At 44.6% G+C, this 14797-nt stretch overlaps 1 long non-coding RNA gene across 2 annotated transcripts in view; it reads left to right on the top strand.

Annotated features, from left to right (window-relative positions):
• Positions 1-368: 368 nt before the first annotated feature.
• LOC309385420 overlaps positions 369-14797 on the top strand; it is a 51587-nt gene continuing 37158 nt past the window's right edge. For both annotated transcript variants that reach the window (XR_014174214.1, XR_014174215.1), the window contains exon 1: positions 369-463. This is a non-coding gene — a long non-coding RNA (uncharacterized lncRNA). The remainder of the gene's footprint in view (positions 464-14797) is intronic.

Here is a 14797-nt window from a genome sequence, read left to right as displayed (position 1 = left end):
GGGCTCAGCAATTATAGGAAACTACAATTAATTTTAGAGTGGAAACTTTTGATCCCTTCATAGGTGGAAAACAAGGGAAGGGAGAAGTGTGTAATACTGAGATTTGATATTATTTCATAGTGGAAACTACATATTACCATTTTATATGATTTGGGAATAAGAATCTAGCATGTTACTTGAAGATACACATAATGAAATCTATCAAGTACAAACCTGAATTTTAACATGACAGGAACAGAGGAGGCAGCCTAGGCAGCCATAAAGCACATTTTTCTCTACAATCCCACAAAGGAGGTTTTTGGGGTGGGTGGGTAACATGCCCATTCACATAAATGGGGAGGTTGAAAAGACTTGTAGAAAAAGGAGATATGGGGGGAAGGGAGAAAGGAAATGCTGAATAATTCCTCCCTTTCCATTTCTCTGCATCCTAAATCAGCTTCTTCAGATATTTTCCATCAAAGAAGTCTCTTGCAATTGTCTTCTTTGCACAAGCTTGTTCCCTACCCGGAGTAAGTTGGTGAATTCCTCTTTGTGGCTGGCAGCTTGGTAATTAAAGGAAATGCAGGCCAAGGGAAGGGGGAAGTGTGGTGGGAGGAAAATGAGGAAGCCAGAAAACCATTTGTATTGACACTTGTTTTAAAACTAAGGACATAATTACCCTGTTGTGATCTGGTGCTGCAGAGAAAGCATCTTGTTGGGAACTAATTAAAGAATTATCCAATGTTTAGCTTCTCATAGATAAAGAAGCAGAAGCTTTGAAGCAGAAGTGTTTGCAGTGAGCTTTTGAAAACTCTCTAAAGGATGGGCTTAAGTCAGTTAAGCTATTTCCTTTGCCAATTAAACAGCTTTTGAACTTTTTTTTTTTGTGGAGAAAGTATGATAGGAGCTGTCAGAGCTTCTGAAATGTGAGCAATTTATTTCTTAATCTCCAGGTGGTGACAAACCATAGCATAATGCTATTAGGGCTGAAACTAATAGGCAGGTCAGGCAGGGCTATAGATGGGCTCTTTTGCCCTGCAAATGACGGTAAAAGCAAGCCTTCTGGCTCAGGATGTCCTTCCACTTTGGGCTTTGTAAATCCATGGGCTTAGGTAGCAGCCTGGGAATCAGTCTCTGAATAGGAAGGATTTCCTCTGCCAATAGGAAAACAAAGGACGGGAGGCAAGCTTAGGCATTATATTCCTGCTGCACTGATAAGCCACAGTATTTGATTATTTGCAACAAGCTGGGGTCAGATATCCTGCAGGGTATGATAGAACCCAGAGATGTCTCCAGGATCAGAAGTTCATCTTTCTCACTGTGATAACACTCAAAGGGCTCTTCCTTACTATCTTACTATGGCATATGTATCTCCTGGCTATATCATTATTCCACTATGCTAAGGTGACCAACTTTTTTACAATGAAAAGGAGGACAAATAAATTGGAAAAAATATATCGTAAATAAAAGAAATATTTTATTCATTGCAACAATAATACACTAAAATATGATATATGCATAATAAAAACCTGGCGTGCATTACGGAGACTTGGTTGGGCCATGAGGGGGGTGTGCCCCTTAGTGAACTATTCCCACCAGGCTTCCGGGTGTTTCACCAGCCGGGGCAGGGGGGGGGTAGCGGTGGTTATTAGGGAAAGTCTCAGACCTCATGAGGTCACTGTGCCTCAGATAGGCAGGTGTGAGTCCCTCTTTGTGAAGTGGGGCCTTTGAGCTCAGGTGGGCCTTTTTGTTACATACCTGTCTCCCTGCTATGTTTCATCGGCCCTGCCGGAGCTGCTGGATATATTAGCTGGATTGGCGGTTGATTTCCCCAGGCTCATGGTCCTGGGGGATTTCAATCTGCCTTCCATTGGTGAGACATCCGAGTCAGATTGGGAGTTCATGGCTTCCATGACAGCTAAGGACCTAACTCAGTTAATTCAAGACCCCACCCATAATGGGGGACACACGCTCGACCTGATTTTTGTCTCTGGGCAGTGGATGAATGATCTAGATTTAGGGGATATTTCTATTCAACCCTTGTCATGGTCTGATCATTTCCTCATCAGGTTTGACTTCCATACCGCTACCCCTCGCTGCAGGGAGGCGGAACCGACTAGATGGTTCCGCCCAAGGCACCTGATGGACCCCAAAAGGTTCCTGATGGAGCTTGGGACTTTTCCTGAATCCCTTGCTCACAACTCGACCGAAGCCCTAGTGGAAGCCTGGGATAGGGCTGCCGCTGGGGCTTTGGATCGTGTTGTGCCTTTGCGGCCTCTGACCCAGTGTCGATCCCGGATGGCTCCCTGATTTACCGAGGAGCTCCGGGAGATGAAACGCCGGAAAAGACACCTAGAGAGTGGCTGGAGGGCCAGCCGGTCCGAATCTGATCGAACACTAGTAAGAATTCATATTAAATCCTACTTAGTGGCGATAGAAGCGGCAAAACGGCAATATTTTTCCGCTCTTATCGCGTCCGCAGATAACTGCCCAGCTGCCCTGTTTAGGGTGACCCGCTCCTTACTTAACCAAGGAACTGGGGAAGACCCCTTGCAGGATAGGACTGAAGAATTTGTTCAGTATCTGCAGGATAAAATCGCTCAGATCCGGATAGGCTTGGACTCTGACTGGGTACATTTGGGCGAGCCGACGGGAATGAATCTTGAGAAGACAATCTGGGATGGGTTTGACCCTGTGACCCCCGAAGGCATGGATAGGATTATGGGGAGACTCAGTGCTGCCAGTTGTGTGCTGGATGCTGGACCCATGTCCCTCTTGGTTAGTTTCGGCTTCCCGGGAGGTGACACGAGGCTGGCTCCAGGCGATTACCAACGCTTCATTGAGAGAGGGGTTCTTTCCCCCCGCCTTGAAGGAGATGGTGGTGAGGCTCCTCCTCAAGAAGCCTTCCCTGGACCCAGCTTCTTTAGCCAACTATCGTCCAGTCTCCAACCTTCGCTTTGTAGCAAAGGTTGTCGAGAGTGTGGTAGCACGTCAGCTTCCCCAGTACCTGGATGAAGTTGTCTACCTGGATCCGTTTCAGTCGGGTTTCAGGCCCGGGTACAGCATGGAGACGGCATTGGTCGCGTTGGTCGATGATCTCTGGCGGGTCCGGGACAGGGGCTGTTCCTCTATCCTGGTCCTATTAGACCTCTCGGCAGCTTTCGATACCATCAACCATGGTATCCTACTGCGACGACTCGGGAGGTTGGGAGTGGGGGGCACTGTTTTACGGTGGTTCTCCTCCTACCTGTTGGATCGGTCACAGTTTGTATTGACTGGAGGACAGAGATCGACCCCCAGGCGTGTCACTTGTGGAGTGCCTCAGGGGTCGGTTCTCTCACCCCTCCTGTTCAACATATACATGAAACCGCTGGGCGAGATCATCCGTGGTTTTGGGGTACGGTATCATCAATATGCTGATGATACCCAACTTTTCATCTCTACCCCAAACCACCCAAACGATGCCCTCGACGTGATGTCCCGATGTCTGGAGGCTGTGCGGATCTGGATGGGGAGGAACAGGCTCAAGCTCAATCCCTCCAAGACTGAGTGGCTGTGGTTTCCGTCATCCCGATTTGTACATCTTGTTCCATCTTTGACAATAGGGGGAGAAATTTTAGCCCCCTCAGAGAAGGCTCGCAATCTGGGAGTCCTCCTGGATACGCGGCTTAGTTTAGAAGAACACCTGATGGCCGTGACCAGGGGGGGCTTTTACCAGGTTTGCCTGGTATGTCAGTTGTGCCCCTTCCTGGATCGGGATGCTCTGTGCACAGTCACTAATGCCCTCGTCCTTTCTCGCCTGAACTACTGCAATTCTCTCTACATGGGGCTGCCCTTGAAGAGCACCCGGAGGCTTCAGCTGGTCCAGAATGCGGCCGCGCGGGTTGTCATGGGGGTACCTAGGTGCTCCCATGTTACACCCCTTTTAGGCGGCCTGCACTGGTTGCCGGTTGTTTTCCGGGTGCGATTCAAGGTATTAATTATGACCTTTAAAGCGCTCCATGGCTTAGGCCCAGGGTACCTGCGAGACCACCTACTGCCACTAGTAGCCTCCCACCATCCAGTACGATCCCACAGAGTTGGCCTCCTCAGGGTGCCGTCGTCCAGGCAGTGTCGGCTGGTGACCCCCAGGGGGAGAGCCTTCTTTGTGGGAGTACTTTTCCATTGAATTAATATTTTTTGTCAATGTATCATCTTCTAACAATATATTGGAAATATCTGAACAAGAAATATCCTTCATATTGAATTCTATGGCAAGTGCTGCAGCTAGAGTATCAACATTCAATCTCGATTTCTCACTTGTCGAAAAATCATTGGCAATTGAAAAAAAACTCTTTCAACTGCTGCATTAGTTCCAGGGCAGCACAATGTAAATTGAACAAGTATAAATAAATGTTCACATGGAATATGTTCATTTTTGAAATGGCTGAAAATATCCACCCATCTTTTATCAATTTCAACATGTTGATTTTCCCATTGTATTAATTTTTCAGAATTTAAATATACATTCAGTCTTCTAATTTCTTCAAAGAGACAATTGTCGTCTATTTTAATGTCTAGCATTTCTTTAGATAAAAATTCAACACAAGATTCAATATCTGTCCAATATACTTGCGATGAAGTAAAAAAAAACCATTAAAAACTGTTTAATAAAACGTGAATTGTACTTACCTCTGTATAATTGAATATTCACTGAGAAAGAAATAATTACCGTGAGTCATTCAATTGCCGACGTGCTGTGAGTCTACTGCGTGCGTATGTGCCATGTTGTGTTTTGGTAAGAAGTAAACAAAGCCAGTTGCACGCGGCGCTCTCAAGGTCTCCCGTGTGGAGCCCATGCATCTCATAATCGCGTCTTATACCGCACTATACCGAGTCTTGACGAATTGTCATGTCAAATACAAATACGTCACATAACGTGCAACAGATTAGTCTTCAAATATCGAAAAGGAGGACATGTAGGAGGACACTTTTCGAGGGAGGACAGAACTTACAAAAGAAGGACTGTCCTCCCTAAAGGAGGACAGTTGGTCACCTTAACTATGCCTCCATGACATTGCCTTCATTTCATTCTCAGCCCATGTGTCATCTTAAATTGATCTGCAGCCTTTGTGTTTTCCACGTTAAGCAACAGCAACAAGCAGCAGTTTCAAGGAGATTCAAATCATAAAAACATAATCACTGCCCTGATGGAACCCTGCCCTATTTGGTCCAGGAGTTTGTTCTTGCAACAACTGACCAGTTGCATACGAAGCCCACTAGTTTCCTAGCAGATGGCCTTCAGAGGCAGCCACCTTACCATCAACACATTATTTCCCATGGCTTCCACTAATTGGTTCAAAAAATTTTGAAGCCAGCCAAGGTGGTAGCTAGCCTCCACATCTAGAGATATTGACAGAAGTGCAGCCCAGTGAATTATGGGAGGTGAGAAAATCCCAAGTGTCATAGCCCTGTTGGATTCTGGTTTGGAGGAGGGGCAGGAACTGGGATCATTGGATAAGAATGACACATCTTCTCTGGAATGTCAGGAGTGTCCAGGGGCTGAGGACGATGCGGTCCACGACCCTCCAGCATTGGGGGAAAGGGTCAACCAGATGGAAAGCTGCCTGCTTTCATGAATGCAGAGGATTGGCTGCAGATGGGCAGCAGTGATGAGAGACAACAGATGCACTCTGACAAGGAATAGCTGCCTCCCCCACCTGATCTGTAGGCAGAGAGAATGGAGTGCAGAGAAGCTCAGAGGAGGTCTACGAAGCTGCTTGTGAGGAGACTGCCCTGCCCCACTCACAAGGAACACCTGGTTGAGGGTAATTTAACCAGAAGCCAGGGGAGGGTGAGCTTGTAGGGAATAACTGCTTGTCTCGGCACACTCTCCCCTGACTTTTGGAAACCTTCATTCATGGTCTTTGATTGTGTTTCACCCTTTGGATTTGCATACATAGCTCTGCGGACTCCGACTCTGAATTGTGGCTTATGGACCTTGTTTTGCAAACTCTGCACCTGGTTTGCGGGCTTAGACTTTCTATTTGGGGTTCTGTTGAGTAATGGACCTAACTGATGGGACTGGGTTCCATTGACTGTGGGTGGTTGTTTTGTGGGGAAAAGTGGAATGGAAGTTTACCAATAGCCCTGGAGGGCTGTCTGTCATGATTTAGCGGTGCAATAAAATATTTTATTGGTGCCTGCATCTGCTTATATGACCAGCCCTTGTTTCCAGCTGCAAATCACTATAGGCAGTCATGAATGCCTCTTCCTCCAGTCCTTGAATATTCTCTTCTGTTATTTTTTGGGGTTATCATTCCCCTGAAACACTGAGGACATCTGTAGAGAAAAAAATATTTTCTGTTTATAAAATTAAGATTAACCATAGCGGTAATATTTAATTCTATCCCAAGACTTAAAGAAGTATTACAAGATTTGATGGGACGAAATTACAGCATTTTCAAAGTTAGCCATATAAACATGTTGAAATAAAGGAAGCTAAAGGGGAACAACTTTCTCGGTGCCAGAAAAAAAGTATGCTGAAGAATAATCCTAAGAAAGTAATTTTAGTATAGATATCAATGAGGATGGAATAAAAACATGGCCGAGTATTTTAATTAGAATTCACAAAGAAAGAAAAAACATTAAAAGAACTCCCTTTGTGTTAACACTGAAAAGTGATCTCATAAATTACTAGCTGCCACTGTTTGTATCTTGCTTTTATGTGAATACTTTGCTATTGCTACCTCTAATTAGGATATAGAATGGCTGCCTGCTAGCTCGGAGTGAGCAGTATTGATATAGCTTTTTGCCCTCATCATCTTGTTTTTATTTAGGTTTTTGTTAGTTTAGTTTACTTTATTGTCATTGCACCTTGTACAACTTGTCTTTTGTTGTGTGGGAAGAAAGGTAATAAAAAGGTCTTCTGTTTATTTTTGTTTCTCAAGACAAAAATCAGGCTATGTTGAGATGATTTAAATAGGTATAAATACCTGAAGGCACTATTTAAGGATTCAAGCATAGATATTCAACAGGTGTTAGTGCTGAAATAAGAAATATAGGTGAGGATAGAATTCATTTCAGGACCTGACTGGAATGTCAAGAGGACAAGTCTGCATTAAGCTTCTTCTACACTTGTACACCACAAATCCATAAGGGGTTGCAATATGGACAATGAATATATTTCTTCAAAGCTTCCAAAGCAACACAGAAGATGATAGTGTTGGCCAGATAAGGTCATAATTGTTATAAAGAAAAAGTGGTGGCTGGCTGGTCAAATGTAGATCTCCTTTGGGTTCTCCATTTGCATCTTCAAATGTTCCTAGAGAGGCTACTCTTCATTTACTCCCAAGCTTTCTTGGTAGTCTAACTCCTGGTTATAGATATTACTTCAAGCTGCTGGCAGGAACCCTACATAAATTAAGGGGAAAAAGGGCGGGCTCGAAATGAACAAAGTCATATCCACAATACCAACCATGTCTGATCCTCATCAGGGTTGCAATACAGCACTCAATATATTGCAACTAAAGGCAGTGGATGGAGCTAACTCCCTACTTAACCTTGCTCATCCATGGGGGAAAAGAGTAAGAAATACATAAAACAAATTTAAAATAAAAAAATGAACAAAGCTGTTGGATAGCCATCTGTCTGAAACGGTATAGGGTTTCCTGCCTAGGCAGGGGGTTGGACTAGAAGACCTCCAAGATCCCTTGCAACTCTACTATTGTATTGTATAATAATAATAATAATAAATTTGAATTTATTAGCCGCTCCCTCTCCACACAGGACTCGGGGCGGCGTACAATAAAACATATAAAACATAAAACATATGTGCAAACACATAAACATCCAAATACACACATATACAAAGACATACATGCACGGAGGAGGTAACAAATTACATCACATTAGGACTGTTAAAAATCAGCCATTAAAATACCCCATTAATAATAACACAATTTAAAAATTCAAAAGGACTGTCAGGAGGAATAAGAAAAAATTTACGGTTGAGCCAGGCCAGATAATTGAAAGAGGTGGGTCACTAGGCCCAGGAGCCAGTCGCGTGTAACCTCCCAGGATGCCAGTACAAGCCAGGAGGGACACGGGTCCAATAAACATGTGGTAGGTCGCAGACGTCCACGCAACCTGTCCAAATCCTCGATGGCAACCGAGTCAAACTCCTCCCAGAATGGTCCCTCAAGACTCGCTTCGGGCGCCTCCACTGGACCACTGAAAGGGGCCCATCCCATCCGGATTTGAGCGACTTTGTCCTGTAGATATTTCCCAAACTCCTCTGCTCTGCCCTGTAAAGGGGCTTCCCGCGGCCTCTCAAACAAGAGGGAGCGAGTCACCCGAAACAGGGCGGCAGGGCGGTTATCTGCGGACGCAATAAGAGCGGCACAATGTTGACGTTTGGCCGCTCTTAATGCCACAAGGTACGTCCTCAAATAGGCTCGTGCCTGTGCTCGGTCAAATTCGGAACGGGAGGATCTCCAACGACTCTCTAGGCGTCTCTTGTGGCGTTTCATCACCCTTAGCTCCTCGGTAAACCAAGGGGCCAGGGTGGTTCGTCGCCGCAGGAGAGGCCGCAAAGGCGCCACTCGGTCTAGGGCCCCGGTAGTCGCACTATTCCATGCGTCTACCAGGTCCTCCACCCGGGGGCGGGTCAGGTCTACAGGAGGTGGCCCAAGCTCCGTCTGGAACTTATCTGGTTCCATCAGGCGCTTGGGGCGGAACCATCTAATACCTTCCGGTTCCGCCTCCCCGCAGCGGGGGGTAGCACCAGGGAAGTCAAGTCGGAGAAGTGAGTGATCTGACCATGACAGGGGAATAATAGTTGAATCCCCTATTCCCAGATCACTCGTCCACTGGCCAGAGACAAAGACAAGGTCCAGCGTGTGGCCTCCCTCGTGAGTAGGGCCCTGAATTAATTGGGTCAGGTCCATGGCTGTCATGGAAGCCATGAACTCCCGAACCCCCTCAGACGCTTCTCCCATCGACAGCAGGTTAAAATCCCCCATCACTAAAAGTTTGGGGGTCTCAACTGCCACCGATGAGATCAGCTCGAGGAGTTCAGGCAGGGCCGCTGATGTATAGCGAGGAGCCAGGTATACTATCAGCAGGCCCAACTGCCTCCCTGGGCCCCATCTCACAACAAGGGACTCACACCCGGATGTCTGCGGCACAGTGAACTCTCTCGGCTCCAAGTCTTCCCGGATAATCACTGCTACCCCACCGCCCCTTCCCTGGGCCCGAGGCTGGTGAAATGCTCGATAACCTGGCGGGCACATTTCCACGAGGGGTAGGCCTCCCTCGTGGCCCAACCAGGTCTCAGTTATTCCTGCGAGGTCCGGCTCCCCCTCCAAAATTAGATCGTGGATGAGGGGGGCCTTATTGACAACGGACCTCGCATTGCATAACAGCAGTCTCAGGCCTTGGGTCTGTAGATCCTGACCACCTAGTATGCAGGGGTTGGTACAAACGACCGGGTATGACCAAAAACCCCGGTCTCCCAACCGACTACGCACTCTTGATCTGTCCTCGCACCTGCCCCTCCCCACGACCGTTGGTATCAAAGAGCCCTGAACAGGAATGCTATCTTCCCTCTCCTCCCCCACTCCGCTCCCTCCTCCTTCGACCACATCTAGATGCCTGGCTGTACCATCACTCCTGACCTGGTCCCCCCCCCATCCCTGGAACCCCTTACAATTTTTAAAAAACAATTAATTAAAAAACCCCTCAGTGTGCGCTTCCTCCACCTCTCTGGGTTAATAAACCCGTCCTCAAGGTGGGCCCTTGAAAGGGCAGGAGGCCATAACTGCGAGAGGGGGGACTCTCGTAGCTGTAGCAGGTCTAGCCTCATATATAACATATTGGACCGGGCCAAGTTCATCAAGTGGGAGCTGTCGATGTTAATATGCGTTAGCAGCCGCAATTCCCACTAAGGGGATAGTCCTGGCAAGGGGATAGTCCTGGCAAGGGGATAGGCTGATTGTATTGTATTGTATTGTATTGTATTGTATTGTATTGTATTGTATTGTATTGTATTGGTATTTGCCCTAATTATTTGACTGCAAATCATTTATACAGGAAAATTCTGTATTATTGCTGCAATCTCTTCAGAAAGGGTTAGGTTTTGCTATTATGTTTGCCACTATCAGTTCTCCTCCATTTCTGAAACTGTCTCAACCTTGGATCCTTTTATTATTTCTAGGCTGTGTGGTGACTCGTGGCAAACAGTGGCTTTTTCTTGCTTCCAGCAGTATGGAAGGATGGATATGTGGCGAGATATATATATGATATGATATAGATGATGTTGACATAGAAATAGATGGAATGCAGATATACATGATGTGGATATGTTTTGCATAACTGGATTCAGAGCTGATTCTAAGCTTGAAAGGATAGTTCACTTTCTTGCCCAAATGCTGGTTACAACCACTTTCGTTCCTGTGTTCAGAAAAAGTGGGAAATGATTTTACCAATGTATTACTGTAGCTCACAGGAGATCACTTTTTTTTCTCTCTTGAGGGCCTCAGTTTTTTTCAGGGTTAGTTTGTTGGAGGCCTGAGGCCAAACTGGAGAAGGTTGCATCAAGAACCAGGCACATCCTGAGCTCATACAGCCTGGATAGCGTTACCATATGCTTGGCAAAAGGACGTGTCCTCATGTGCCCCTCAGGAAGGCATAGACTTAAAGACAAATATTGTCCACTTTTTGAGTTCCTCTTTCTGAGCAGCAAACTAAAAATTAATAAGTTCAGCTGTGTGACTTTAATTAGCTGATTGGTATCCTCCTTCCTGTGCCTGAAATTGACAAGACCTTAATCAGTCATACCTTAAAAGCTTTTGCTTCCAGCTCTAGCACATTCCAGAGATTTTGGGGAGGGGACACCAGGCTTTCTGATGCTGGAGACAGTAATTTCATATACATTTGGTCTAAGTACTTTTTTGTAGTTTTACTGTAATTTTTGTCACAGATGCCAAGAACGCTTAACAGTGTGTCCTCCCCCCACCCATCCATTTGTACTCCTTTCTGTGTTCTCCTTTACCTGTTCAGGTATCTAGTAACCATAAACCTAGATCCTCAACGTAACACTGGTGGGTATCCATCTTCCCTCATTATCTCCCAGATTCTCTGTATTATTGATTTAATGAAAATCAGTAGTCTTGTTTTAATTTAGCAAAAGAAAAACAAAGAAATGGTTTTAAGTATAATCCGTATTTCTAATAAAACGTTGGTCCAGCATAGACCCTAAAAGTATTCTTAGGAAAATCAGTATGGTGGCTGCAGTATGTTCTTTAATTGGGAACTGTGCCCATCCACTCAGAAAGAAAGGCCAAACAAGCTGGGATGATGAAGAGCAATGGGGAGCAAACTTGTTTGTTTTGTGAGGGTGTTGCAATTGTCTCTCAGCCTGCCAAAATTCAAACAGGTCACATTTTTTCCTTTGTTTCCTTAACAACTTGGTTCCCTTTTAACTACTTCCCCTAAGCCAGGGGTGTCCAAACTTGGGAACTTTAAGACTTGTGGACTTCAACTCCCAGAATTCCCCAGCCATCCATGCTGGCTGGGGAATTCTGGGAGTTGAAGTCCACAAGTCTTAAAGTTCCCAAGTTTGGACACCCCTGCCCTAAGCAATCTTTTAGACAAAATCCCTTCCTATCCTCTTGAACTTTAAGTATGGCATCTTCAGCCTAGTCTCTCACTAGCCACAAATTTGAGGCTGTACATTCTATCTCAATATAACACATTTCCTTTTCTTTTTATGCTGTGCATGTTTCTGACGTTCTTCTTTCTCCCCTAAGCTTACATTGCCAGAGAAGGGAGAAAATATTCTCAGCAATCTAAACTGAGCATACGTTGATGGATTTGAAAATAAAGCAAAGACTGTATGAAATTAGGTGCTGGGCTTTGAGTGACCTTAGATTTCCAGGTGGCTTTATCTGGCATAGACATATAAACCTCATCCTCGATAAGTAAGGATTATTTCTGGCCCAGCACAAGCTCCCCTTCTCAGTCATATGTGCCTGGGTAGAACATCTTGTAGAACAGGGGTGTCAAACTTGCATCGTCATGGCATCATCACGTGACATATTGCAATCCTCCCCCTTCGCTAAACAGGGCGTGGTTGTGGCCAGCGTGTGATGCATCTGGCCCTCTGGCTGGGAGTTTGACATGATGTAGAACAATGTTTCTTTTTCATCATGTCACATGACTCCCCTGGATCCTGCAGAGACTCCATAGAGTAAGCACTATGCCTCATTTTAGTACTTATTTACTTACTTAGTTATTGTTTTTACAAATAACTTTATTATTTTTACAAGGTAGCAAACATATTCAACAAACTTTCCTCCTCCTATTTTCCCCACAACAGGAACCCTGTGAGGTGGGAGAGAGTGCCTGGCCCTAAGTCACCAAGGTGGCTTTACAATACAATACAATACAATACAATAGTAGAGTTGGAAGGGACCTTGGAGGTCTTCTAGTCCAACCCCCTGCCTAGGCAGGAAACCCTATACCGTTTCAGACAAATAGCTATCCAACATCTTCTTAAAGACTTCCAGTGTTGGGGCATTCACAACTTCTGGAGGCAAGCTGTTCCACTGATTAATTGTTCTCACTGTCAGGAAATTTCTCCTCAGTTCTAATTTGCTTCTCTCCTTGATTAGTTTCCACCCATTGCTTCTTGTTCTACCCTCAGGTGCTTTGGAGAATAATTTGACTCCCTCTTCTTTGTGGCAACCTCTGAGATATTGGAATAATGCTATCATGTCTCCCCTAGTCCTTCTTTCTCTTAAGCTAAACATACCCAGTTCCTGCAACCGTTCTTCATATGTTTTAGTCTCCAGTCCCCTAATCATCTTTGTTGCTCTTCTCTGCACTCTTTCTAGAGTCTCCACATCTTTTTTACATCGTGGTGACCAGAACTGAATGCAGTATTCTAAGTGTGGCCTTACCAAGGCATTATAAAGTGGTATTAACACTTCACGTGATCTTGATTCTATCCCTCTGTTGATGCAGCCTAGAACTGTGTTGGCTTTTTTGGCAGCTGCTGCACACTGCTGGCTCATATTTAAATGGTTGTCCACTAGGACTCCAAGATCCCTTTCACAGTTACTACTACTGAGTAAGGTATCACCTATACTGTACCTGTGCATTCCGTTTTTGTTGCCTAAATGTAGAACCTTACTCTTTTCACCATTGAATTTCATTTTATTAGATAGTGCCCAATGTTCAAGTTTGTCAAGATCCTTCTGTATCTTAAGCCTATCTTCTGGAGTGTTGGCTATTCCTGCCAGCTTGGTATCATCTGCAAATTTGATGAGTTCCCCATTTATTCCCTCATCCAAATCATTGATGAAGATGTTGAAGAGTACTGGGCCTAAAACAGAGCCTTGGGGTACTCCACTGCATACTTCCCTCCATGTAGATGCAGTTCCATTGAGAACTACACGTTGAGTGCGGTTAGTCAGCCAGTTACGAATCCATCTGGTGGTGATGCTGTCTAACCCACATTCTTCTACTTTATCTAGTAGTAGATTATGGTCTACCTTATCAAAAGCCTTACTGAAGTCCAAGTAAACTATATCAACGGCATTCCTCTGGTCCACTAATTTTGTCACATTATCAAAGAATGCAATAAGATTAGTCTGGCATGATCTGTTTTTGACAAATCCATGTTGGCTTTCATGGTATAGTCTTGTTAATAGGCCTAAACTTTCACCTTAAAAACATAACAGGTGTGTAACATGTGACCTGTTGTTATTTTCAAAATAATGTTAAAATAATTACTTTTTAAAAATAAATAAATAAATAATAATAGTAAACAACATTTACAATTCTGTTACTGTTCTTTTCTCATCAGAACATTGCTTGGTGACTTAATAAAAGGATAAAATGGGCACTAACTGCTGTAAGGAAACATTTTGAAGTTGATACTACTAAATACCTATTATTTTAATAGATCTGATCATTTCAAGCTATACATTAGAAATTAGAAGCAGCAACATGAGGCTCTCCCAGGCACTGTCTCCAGATAGATCAAGTCTAGACTTGCTTAAAACTGTCGTTAAATTCTGTTGGGATTGTGCAGTTCACAGACTTTTGTGACTGAATAACAGGGAGCAGGGAAGATTGAGCATCCAGTCAAAATGTGCCACCTGGCAAGTTTGCTCATGATACCTTATAATTACTCTAATGCTTTTTGATCCTCCTGGAAATACTAGATAGACATCTCCAACCTCCAGATCTTCAGATGTGTGCAGATTGCTAATTCAGTGCTTCTGAATGGTTAATATGAGAGACAGGAAAATACGGTGCTGAACTGCTTATTTATATAATCCCATTTGGTAAATCATCATTTGATGAGAAAGGAGAACTAGGTGACGATCTCTCTCTCTCTCTCTCTCTCTCTCTCTCTCTCTCTCTCTCTCTCTCTCTCCCTCTCCCTCTCCCTCTCCCTCTCCCTCTCCCTCTCCCTCTCCCTCCCTCCCTCCTTCCCTCCTTCCCTCCCTCCTTCCCTCTCTCTACTTGTCTCTGACTTTCAGAGATTTTGAAGCTGTTTTCATTATTTCAGTGTTTTATAACTCTATGTTTCCAGGATTAATCCTGTATTAGCCTGAAGGTATCTATACTGTGCATTCTTTGCCAGCCTCATTTGCTAGCATAACTGATTTTTCTAAGGATATGACCAAAATAAGATCACCTTAGTTTGGTAAACTTAACTTCCACTGATATTTCTGGCTTGATGTCTACATTTTGCCAGTTATTTTTGCTGTCCGAGGTACATGCAGTAGCCACATCCAAACCCAAAATTCAAAGGAGTCTAGTTTTT

The sequence above is a fragment of the Natrix helvetica genome, assembly GCF_964273705.1.
Source record: "Natrix helvetica genome assembly, chromosome: 1".
NCBI classification, from domain to species: domain Eukaryota; kingdom Metazoa; phylum Chordata; class Lepidosauria; order Squamata; family Natricidae; genus Natrix; species Natrix helvetica.
Note: the sequence above shows the minus strand (reverse complement) of the source record. Positions and strands in the feature narration are given on the sequence as shown.